Genomic DNA, 8,703 nt, shown 5'->3' with positions numbered 1-8,703 from the left:
TCAGTTTAGAGATTGTGTTGGTTAAGGGTTACTTATGGTTACTGGACTATGCATCCAGTTATTTAAATTGAATTCTTTTTATTGGCTTCTGTGGTTTGGGTAGATTATCTGCTATTTTACCATACTAAATACATTTCTTTACAAGATTACAATTATACTCAAAGATGTAGTTAAACACAGACCTACATTAAGCTCAGACCTTTATTAAATTCAGGTAAGTAGCAATAAAAAGAGCAATGCATTGGATACTCATATGATGGCATTATTTACATTTTTTTTTTCATTGAGGGCAATGTGGAGTACTGCAGCAAAATAGCTAAGTAAAACAGAACTTACTTATAAAACTGAAATATTGCCCTCCCCACTCCTTCCAACAGAAGGAAATCTTTTAGGAGTCGTGTTTACAGTTTTTCCCAACACTCCAGTTACCAGCCCAAGGCCCAGGGTAACCGACTATTGAACAAAAGATATAAGACTGGGGCTTTTTTAATGCAAGACAAGCGTGATCTTACACTTCTTTGTGACAAGGTAACTTTTATCAGGTTTGTTTTATTGTCCTTTCACATTGAGGAGCTTAGTTTGCTGGATTTCGGTATAAAATATTAGCATTAATACATATCATAACTAGCTCTTTTATTAAAAAACTGTTCTTAAAGTTCTGCAGTTTTATCTGGGCATCAAATTTTCTATCAATAGTATAAAACTCTCTCTTTTTCCTGCTTTGGTTTCTGTGATTCTTTGCAAACTGACAGGCTTGTTTGGAACATAAACCTTTTGAAAAGAGCGATGGCACTACAGGACCATGATTTCCTTCACCTTTGGGAAACAGGTTTTCAGGAAACTGTTAGTAGCACTCCGTGAAAGCATGTGCCAGGATTAATTGTTTACAGTTGCACAAGCTTGCAGTAGTACCAGCTGTACTACTGCCTTTCAGCTGATCTAAACTGCTGATCAGAAATTCTTTTTGACTAATTTCCAAGAGGGAAAAATCCCTCTTAAAAAGCATTAACAAGTTGCTGAAGTAAGCACTGTTTGGCTGACAGAGGAAAAACCTTTTCTGCCTTTCTTTCCCAGACCATCATAGGTGAAGGCATATAAAAACAAGTCACTGGACTTTCCAGTTGAGAAAGGGTGGGTGATGGGTCATAGGATCTGTGGGTGATAGTATGATTTTGGTAAAAATTAAGAGCCCAGAAACTGAAATTTCATCTTTGAAATTAGGTATTTGAGTTTACAGACACTCATTCATTTGCTGCATCTAGAAGGCTAAGTCTGTTTGGAATATCATACAATTCCCTGGGTTTTGTAGTAATGCAATACAAATTAGAGCAGAGCTGAACAAATTCTTTTAGGCAGGTAGATTATATAGTTTTTCATCAGGGGGTTAAAATCAACCTGGTGATAGGGATTGTTGAAAGAAATGGAAGAAACACTAGAAAATAAAACATTTTGTTTTGACACATTAATTTTGTTAGCAACAGTGTATTTTCAAATTAGATTTATTTTTAAAATTCAAAATAAACCAAATGATGAAAATTATGTCAGTGAAATAAATTTTTTCTTACCTTGTTTTTGATTTTAATGTTCTGTTTAGCAACTGACATCTGACATTAATTCAGAGAATTTGACTTGGGATACTCATTCTGGTACCACTAATGTTTATTCAAAATTTCATATTTTTCATTACTCAGAATCCAGTATTAAGAAGTTACTTGTATACATCTGTATACAGATCATAACCTACAGCATCTCTGAATTTATAGCTAAACAAATGCAACTGGTCTTGGAATACACAGATGAAAATTGTTGGCCTGTTGTGCAAGACCTATAATTGAAACACTAGGTTCATTGCCCTTGTTAAAATGGTACAGTGATGCAAGGTTAGAAAAATGTTTTCCATGTCTAATGCCTTAAAATACTTTGCTAGAATTTCTGTAGAGAACCTTTGCAAAAAGCACGTAGTTAAAGCTGGAATGCCCAGGCAGAAGCACACAGAAGGTGACTGAATAGTGAAACTAGCTTTACAAACAGTAATGTTTATGGATGCAAACTCAGAAATATTAACATAAATTTTAGGTTGCTGCAGTTATGTAACTTGCTGTTCTTTCCACCCAGCATGCTACTTGCAGACTGTAACTCTACAAGAAAATAATGAAATAGATTGGTGATGCTGTGCAGTGCGGATACCCAGAACAGATTAGATTTGCCCCCTTCAGTAAGTAGGTAGCTAACATTTAGCTTTTGTGTGGCTTTTGATGAAGAAAAGAGATTGCAGGAATCATATTATTCATTTTTAACAAAGTCTTATGAGATAGGGAGTAGGGTGCTGCACTCTCTGCACAATGACAGTGATGTGAACACTGGCCAGGGAGTGACACCCACAGGTCCTCAGAGGACATTAGTGTTAGAGACAGGACCAGATATAATGGCTTCTTGTTTCTTGTCATATGCCTTTCACTACAGTTGCGCTGTCCTGGAGGAATTTGCTTTCTGAATAGCTGGGAAATCTCTGCTGTGTCCATGTGGGGATGTTTAAGAAACTGGCAGATACTGCCTGGTTGTATAAACTGCTAGTATTGACTGGCCTGAGACTTACTGGTATTTCCTGATCTGTGATTTTTCATTATCATTTATTTAATCCTCATTTCTCCATTTCAACGCATCATTATTTCTTAAAACTAAGCAATAAGATCTACTAAGGAATTAGATCAATTACATTTTGTACCTGGGTTGTGCAATAGTGAACTGGTGCATCATTCATGTCTTCAGCAAGTACACCTCAGTGTGCATCCTGAACATGAAGGTTTCATTGGTCTTAACTCTGAGAAACCAAAGCATTTATGAAGTCTAGAATGATGTGGAAAGGAGAGCTTCCTGAAATCACTAGAACTGAGGGAAAAACAGCAACACAGCACCAAGGAAATGTGAAGGACCAAAGACAATTATTTGTATTCTTAACCACTTTCCACAGTCAAAATTGTGATCTCCTACGATGACAGTGATTAGGATCTGTGCCTGTGACAGTCTGGAGAGGATATACAATGATCGCTGTTGGGAGGGCCAAAGTCTGTAGTTCCAGATTGCACATGTAGCTGCCAGCAGACAGTGCTTGCATGTTCTGGGTGAGGGGTCCCAAGCTAGGATAGCAAAAAGAGTTCCAGTGTTCATTGTTACTGAGCTCTTTACATGTTGATTATAAGCTGTGACCATTATTGTAGTGGCAGAAGCAGCAAGTACCAGAGGGCACCTCTCAGTGTCACTCCTTGGTATGATGCTGTCACTGCTTCCAAAAAAGCCTGAAGCACAGCACAGTATAACAGTAGCCACTGTCTTCATTGCAAGCATGAAACATAAATTCCTTATTTACCTCTATCTTATCACATCAAGGCCCTTACTAGTCTTCTTTGCAGATGTGGAGTGTTTGTGCCAGGAAATATTCTGTCCTTGTCTAGGAAGAATAGTTCCACAGTGACATAAAGGTTTATTATTTAAAATATTAATTAAATATTAAAATATAAATTAAAATATCTAAAAGGTAGTGTTGCACTGATACATTTTGCTGCTTTTATAAGTAACACTGAAGCATCCTTAAGGTCAAGAGTCAAGAGCTTAGTTCTGAAAGCGTCTGAGTACTTGGCTCCATTCTTCAAATGTATTTCTGTATACCTCAGCACTACTATGGTCACTGAAATGACTACAAGATTTGAATGGCAGAATTGGATCACATGAAATATGTCTAGCATCGATCATCAAAACCAATCACAAAGTCTTGGCATCCATTCAGGAGAAAAAAACATAGGTTTTTTTCCAAAATACATAATGTAAAGATACATCGACTAACTATTACATTTGTAGATAATGTAGAGTCACACCACAGAGAAAGTTAATTTGAAGAGACTGAGGAACAGAAAGATAAAGAAGGGTAGGGATGGAGGGAAAGAAACTAGCAAAATCTTTTGTGCTAGACAGACCACTGTACTGAGTCATGCTGAACTGTCAGACCAACAGCATTTCAGTTAGTTGTACTGGCAACTTCAAAGAGCAGACATGTTGTATTCCATAGCCCAAGCTTTAAGTGGTCATGCTAGAGAAAGCTGAATATTGCAGAGGAGCCCATGGAGATGCATCAGTATGAATTCACAGAAATGAGACCTAGAATGCAGAGGATGGAAGCTGAGGATTTTGTCCGTAAGACTGTAATATACCACCAACTACAAAATGAGGTACTGCTCTATTACTGTATCCTCAGACAGATTTTTAAAGATTACATCTTAGGATCACCGCATGCCATTCTTTTAGTCTGTTTTTGTGGGGTTTGTTAAAAAATAAAATGCTTTTGATATATTGTTAATTTCTTAAACTGTTCTTCTGATAAGAACATTAACATTTCCAGATAATATTGTTTCTCAGTTACTGAAGGCTTTTTATTATGCAATTTTTCCCTCTCTTCTGGTAATACCTGCTCTTCAATATGTGTTGCTGAAATTTGACATATTTGATAAGCATAAGTCCTTGTACTGACTCCTTTTTAATTACATATTCTTTACACTTGCTGTACACATATAAAGATTTATACTTCCATACATTAAGTTATCTTTTTATGACCGATAGATTATGCTTTCAAAGTTGTTCTGTGGTCTCAGAGTGAAATCTTGACTTCATCAAAGACAAGCATGGGTGTTGATAGAAATGGGGTGTTATGCTCCGACCTTCAGAAGTGCACAAATGGTATGAATTCAGCTTCTTGTAGGGCTTTGGGAAACAGGCACCCCAAGGGATTTCTGTAAAATTATTATGAACTGAACAATCTGTGCCTGCAAAGGGCATACTTCAAGGACTGGAAACACGTGCAATGATTTTCTTATAAAGTTCTCTTTTAGAAGAATGAGTGTCACTGGAAAATATGTATGAAGTATTTAGAATTTGCTGCATTGTTAACTATGTGACATATACCATTGTCATGTCTTCTGTAAAACTCTCATGAACTCCTCCAGCCTCATCATAGCATTTCTGTGGTCTGGTTAGGACTGTTCCCAGGTAGATGTTACTGCCAGAGTATCACTCAAGATGAAGGTCGTACATAAAACTCCACCTTGATATAGAAGAGTTGCCAGTCTGCTGGAATCTTCAAACAGGCACGTCCAGATCTTATAAAAGCAAACAGTATAGGTCAAATTCTCATACTTGGATTATTGCAAGTCACACTGTGCCAGTGTGTATAAAAGTAGACAGCCCAGCTCAGATTTGGATTTCAGTGTGAGTACTATATAGGAAAATCATTATGAGAAAAGAGTCATCTTCCTGTAGTGTTTATCAGTTTAGGTTTTTTACATCTGGAAGATGGATTTTAAACAGGCAGAATATTGTTGTATCAGATCTCTATGTGATATTGAATAGATTTACTTTTTTATTATTTTGCTACTGATAGCCTTTTAAGTCTATGCCCATTTTAATAGATTGTCACAAGGAAAACTTGTTCATCTTTTAGTTCCTTTCGCTAAATCCAAATTCTGGTTTATTGTTTTCAAGTTTATTGTATCTCATGGACTAAATACTAAGTTCTGCAAATGGTAATATAGGTTCTGAGCCACAACAGGAGAATGATGGGATTTTGCAAGCAAAGTCCTAGCATCCAAACCACAGACTGCTGAGTTATATGCCTTCTGAAGTGGAAAGATGCATTAAAAGTCTGCCTCTTGTTTGTCTAGAGGTGCTACACTCTGCTTTTCATCAAATAAAATAAATGTAGCTAAAGAGCTCGGTGTGTATAAAACCAACAAACTGACCCAATATGCTTCTCATTTTCATTTGGCAGATCTTCCAACATGTGTCTGGCCGTCAATGGGGGTTTCCATTCGTGCCTACAATGTTTTCCATAGCATGGCATCTCAGTGAAGTGGAAGACATATGACAATTTGGCTTTTTGGCTATGGCATGCCACCATGGCATCCCTCAATCAAAAGCACCGAGTGACATGCCTTTCTTGCACTGCCTGGCATGCAGTGTTCAATATGTCAAAAAACATTGCTGCACCTTCCATATTGTGTATTATCAAATTCCTTTCTGTTGTATTGTTTTCTTCCACAAGCTATTAAATATAGTGGAAGACATTTTATATTTAGATTGGCCACAGGCATTGAGTAAATGCTTTTGCTCATTTAACAATGTGCTCATTGTGGGCACGTTCTGTGCTCCGGTAAAGTTGCATGAAATCACCCATGGGAAATAGCCCTGAGCATGGTGGAACCTGGAAAACTTAGCTTTGAGCAGGGGGATTCTTGAATTACATCCTGCTGGCATATTTACTTCTATGTGTCCCCTTAAAGTCAGCCATTCCTAGCTGTCACACTGGCCCCTGGAAACTGGTATGCTGAGGTGGAGCAGCACTTTGGTTGTTCTAATTATGTCAAGGTATTGGCCAAGCCAGTCATGGCTGGCAGAGCCCAAAGCTGCTGTAAGTCACTTTCCCATGCATCATTCTTCTGTACGTGCTTTGTGGTCTGGATAAAGCCATGACTCTGAGACATTTTCCAGACTCGTGATTATTCCTGCTTTCCATTCTCAAAGAAAGCATCTATCGTTTCAGGAAAGGTATTTTCATAAGAAAGATGAACATAATCATGCCTTTGGCTGTTTAGCAGAAGCAAATACTGCATCTGAACTGCAAGTCCAACAGTGTCCCATAGCTATAGCAAGTTAATTAGTTCTGGTCCCTCTGTTTCAATCCTTTATTTAGGTGACAAATGCACAAAACCCTCCTTTGGATGAAAAGTACCTTATTGATTAAGTACCCAACAGGACCACTATGTTTTATTTATTCTGATAAGCTTTTGAAGTAAAAAAAAAGTTGTCACCAGGTGCCCAGCTGTGATCCTGTGATTTGGTACCAGTTTCAGACAAAAGCGTGTCTGAAATTACTGTGTAGGCTAAAACCTCTCACTTTCAGTCTCATTTCATTGCATTGCATTCTGCAGTTCAGTTACAGGCACGTGTGATGCATGCATTTGTCTACATGGGTGGGTTTCTTACTGTAACAGAGAAGTTTAGCATGAAGATTGCTGGTTTGTATCCACTGGGACTGGATTATTCTACTTTTGGTATTACATTTTTACAGATACAGCAGTGATAGGAAGCTGTCTGGCAGGCATCTTTCAAAGCTGTAACCTCAGCAGCACTTCTCAATGACATCTCTTCCCATGCCACATCGCTTGCTTTTTACGTATGTCCTTACATTACATGTGCTGCATTGTTGGATCAAACAAAAGGACAGTCTAAGGGAAGACAGATACAGTACTTATTCAGCCTGCACTTCACCTATCAATCTCCATTTGATGCTCACATCAATTCTGCCTTTAAGGACAAAAGCAGAACTCTGAACAGATGCACAGCTTTCCTTCCTTTGTAGCCCCAGCCATTAACGATGCTTCTGAAATCTGCTATTTGCTTTGGTCAGTTTGTTTCAGTTCACCAGTTTTCCTCTTACCTTTCCTTCCCTGATTTCTCAAACCTTATTTTTCGGATGAAGCAGATGTCAACTTACTATGTTTTACAGTGCTACTGAATATTACGGAATGCAGATCTGTCCCTAAGCGAGTGTGACCTGATTAAGGCATAGAGTAAGGAGGCCTGTATTGGATTCCCTGCTGTTTTGCAGTCTTCTTGCCTACTCAGAGTAAACAATTCCATACAGGATTTTTTAAAAATGTGTAAGAGATGTAGGATGACTTTTACGAAAGCCATCCTTAAAAATGCTGTACCTGAATTCTCCACCTGAACAATGGGTGTAATAACATTTATTTTCAGAAGATATTGGGAAGATACTTTCATCAGTAGCATACTGAGGTACTATGGGTGAAGGTTTCTGCTGCTGGGCTCACAGAAATCCTGAAGTTTTTAATGAATGGTATAAGGCTGATCATGCTCTCATCTTTGCTATTTCAGCTGGCTGTCTGCTTTGTAAATGTGTCAGAAGTTTAGAAAATAGAAATAAATCACTGCAATGCAGCTACGCATGCACTAGGTAACACTGCTTTTAACTGTTTAAAACTGTGGCCTCTTCTTAGTTACGATGACTTTTCATGACAGAAATATTTACTCCCTAGAGAAAGCAATATCATGCAATTTAGACAATAATGAATTTTTGAGCCAATATCAGAAGGAAAGGGTAAGTGCAAAGGTATGTCCTAAGGGATGCAAAAATAATTTATTGTGGTTATCTTTTCATGCAGATAAAGATACTACGTTTTCTTTTTGCTCAACCTCTGATGATGAAAGCGACAGGAAAAGAATACCACCACCAGAAAGTCAGTGAGACACCGTGAAATGACTCAGTGCCTGGGGCTGACTCCAAGTACCTACCCTGCTGATGCTAGCATTTGTCACCTATGCGTAAGTCAGTGCCTAGAAGCTGCAACGTGCAGAAGCTGACAAAGAGCTTCTGCTCTGGGTGCAACAGGACCACCTCACTGCAGAGCTAAAATATGAAGATTTCTTCTGTAGGCATGGGGCTCCTTAATAGAGAAGATTGTGTAAATTCTCACACAGACAATGAATACTAGGGAAAGAACTGACTTGCACCTTTTTGTGTGTAATACCGATCGTGTCCCTTAGTTCCATAAACGGCTCCAATAGGCATTCCTTGTATATATGAAGTTGTTTAAAAGTCTCTCTGATCCCTCAATAAACAAGCCCACTAAAGCTGTC

This window comes from Falco rusticolus, chromosome 3, assembly GCF_015220075.1.
Source record: "Falco rusticolus isolate bFalRus1 chromosome 3, bFalRus1.pri, whole genome shotgun sequence".
In the NCBI taxonomy this organism is placed as follows: Eukaryota; Metazoa; Chordata; class Aves; order Falconiformes; family Falconidae; genus Falco; species Falco rusticolus.
The sequence above is the reverse complement of the archived record's forward strand: the minus strand, read 5'-3'. Positions refer to the sequence as shown.